This window comes from Chiloscyllium punctatum, unplaced genomic scaffold (assembly GCF_047496795.1).
Source record: "Chiloscyllium punctatum isolate Juve2018m unplaced genomic scaffold, sChiPun1.3 scaffold_1618, whole genome shotgun sequence".
In the NCBI taxonomy this organism is placed as follows: Eukaryota; Metazoa; Chordata; class Chondrichthyes; order Orectolobiformes; family Hemiscylliidae; genus Chiloscyllium; species Chiloscyllium punctatum.
This window is the reverse complement of record NW_027311352.1, coordinates 7501-10000: the sequence shown is the minus strand read 5'-3', so window position 1 is coordinate 10000 and position 2500 is coordinate 7501. Positions and strand designations below refer to the sequence as shown.

At 62.3% G+C, this 2500-nt stretch overlaps 1 non-coding gene across 1 annotated transcript; it reads right to left on the bottom strand.

Annotated features, from left to right (window-relative positions):
* Window positions 1-345: 345 nt before the first annotated feature.
* LOC140475396 (5.8S ribosomal RNA) lies at window positions 346-499 on the bottom strand. Its single transcript, XR_011959936.1, has one exon. It is a non-coding gene; the product is annotated as a 5.8S ribosomal RNA (ribosomal RNA).
* Window positions 500-2500: the final 2001 nt, after the last annotated feature.

Sequence of the window (2500 nt, the reverse complement as noted above, 5' to 3'; positions counted from 1 at the left end):
AGGCAGACCCCCCACTGGAGGCTCAACACTTCGTGGCAGCTCCGTGTCCCAGAGACCAGGAGGGTTGGCACACACACACAGTGTGAACCACCGACAGCCATTCTGGGACCGGTGACAGCCGTGCTGGCCCCACTGCCACGACACAGACGGACGCCAGGCCGCGCTCCCCGGCGGGGGGATGGCGTCGAGCCTGACGAACGGAATGTGCAGGGTGGGGGGGAAAGGCCAAGCGCTCCGACGCCGGAGGGCTCCGGAGTCTGAACTTAGGGGGACAAAGAGGACGGGTCCTCTGCGACACCCCAGCCGCGCTCTCGCCAGCCAAGGCGAGTGCGATTGATTGCCAAACGACCCTCAGACAGGCGTGGCCCCGGGAAGAACCCGGGGCCGCAAAGTGCGTTCAAAGTGTCGATGATCAATGTGTCCTGCAATTCACATTAATTCTCGCAGCTAGCTGCGTTCGTCATCGACGCACGAGCCGAGTGATCCACCGTCAAGAGTTGTCTGAGTTTGTTTTAGGTCTCTCCCTCGCCAGAGGAAAGCGACCCGGACCGCACATACGCTCCCCACCTTGAGCTACAGCCACCTGCACGCCGGCGTGCGGGCGGAGCAGGGTGGCGTGAAGCGATGGGGAGCACCATCCTGGTGCGGCCCGCAGAAACATACGTCTATTGGGGGGAGGAGGACAGGGCGCCCAAGAGGCGATGCGTGCCCCAACGCACCGCAGCGACGGAGGCAGGATCACCGCCACCATGTCGCCCGCCTAGTATCACGAGGCGTGCAGCAGCTTTGCCCTAGGAAAAGCAGAGGCGGGAACGGGCACCGGCCATCGGTTCGGCAGCGTCACTGACGCGTGCACGTGGCGGCGTGTCGGCGAGCGGACTTCCTGCGAGGAGGCGGGGGCGGCACTCGCCCGAGCAGACGCCCGCCCGGCCCAGCCACCGCCGAGGTGGACTGGGAGTCGCGGCAACGGCTCGTCATACTCGTTCCCACACTCACAGCGCAGCTTGCCCGCAAGCCACCGACCACCGATCGACGCCAGGCGCCCCGACCGAGAGCGGGATCGCTCGTTCGCCCTGCTGGCAGTTCGCTGGGGATCACTACTGCACGGAGCTCGGAGACCGACGGGCGGCAACTCGAGAGTCTTTAAACCACCACCCCCATCCCGCAAGTGCAAAGAGGCTGTATACGCACAGACGGGTGAGGGGAATAGGTACCCCGTCGGGTTTGAAGGGAGCGTGACTAGATAGCAACGATGTAAACCCAGCCGATTTGGGAGCGAAAGACCGGCGCCTGCATCACCGGCTTCGTTTCCCGTGGCTGGAGAGTACACCGAAACCCTCCGTCTGTCGCGAGCTCCCGACGACGCGGTGCCGCCAAGCAGCAGGGCCGGACCTGGTGTGGCTCCCCTCGTCGATCACAGACCGGTCGGCACTACTGACGAGACGGTGGAACGGGCTTCGCCCCTTGTGACGAAGGGTGATGCGAACCCGCCCGCCCGCGTGCGTTCGGGGTGGACTCGGCAAACGGAGATTTGAAATCGGAAAGTGTCCTCCTGCCCCGCGCAGGTAGGCGCCCAACAGTTGTGGGGGGTTTGGCGGTGACCACGGCTGCAGGGCCTGCTACCCCGACGAGCTCTCCTGCTGGCCCCGAAACCACCCTCGCGAGACAAGTTGAAACGGAAACGGGCGTACCCCCAAGCCGACGATCCTTTCTTATTTGTTACTTTTTTTTTCACTTGCTCGAGTTGTGGCGATTTGGCGGTGACCACGGCTGCAGGGCCTGCTACCCCGACGAGCTCTCCTGCTGGCCCCGAAACCACCCTCGCGAGACAAGTTGAAACGGAAACGGGCGTACCCCCAAGCCGACAGAGATCCTTTCTTATTTGTTACTTTTTTTTTTCACTTGCTCGAGTTGTGGGGGTTTGGCGGTGACCACGGCTGCAGGGCCTGCTACCCCGACGAGCTCTCCTGCTGGCCCCGAAACCACCCTCGCGAGACAAGTTGAAACGGAAACGGGCGTACCCCCAAGCCGACGATCCTTTCTTATTTGTTACTTTTTTTTTTCACTTGCTCGAGTTGTGGGGGTTTGGCGGTGACCACGGCTGCAGGGCCTGCTACCCCGACGAGCTCTCCTGCTGGCCCCGAAACCACCCTCGCGAGACAAGTTGAAACGGAAACGGGCGTACCCCCAAGCCGACGATCCTTTCTTATTTGTTACTTTTTTTTTCACTTGCTCGAGTTGTGGGGGTTTGGCGGTGACCACGGCTGCAGGGCCTGCTACCCCGACGAGCTCTCCTGCTGGCCCCGAAACCACCCTCGCGAGACAAGTTGAAACGGAAACGGGCGTACCCCCAAGCCGACGATCCTTTCTTATTTGTTACTTTTTTTTTCACTTGCTCGAGTTGTGGGGGTTTGGCGGTGACCACGGCTGCAGGGCCTGCTACCCCGACGAGCTCTCCTGCTGGCCCCGAAACCACCCTCGCGAGACAAGTTGAAACGGA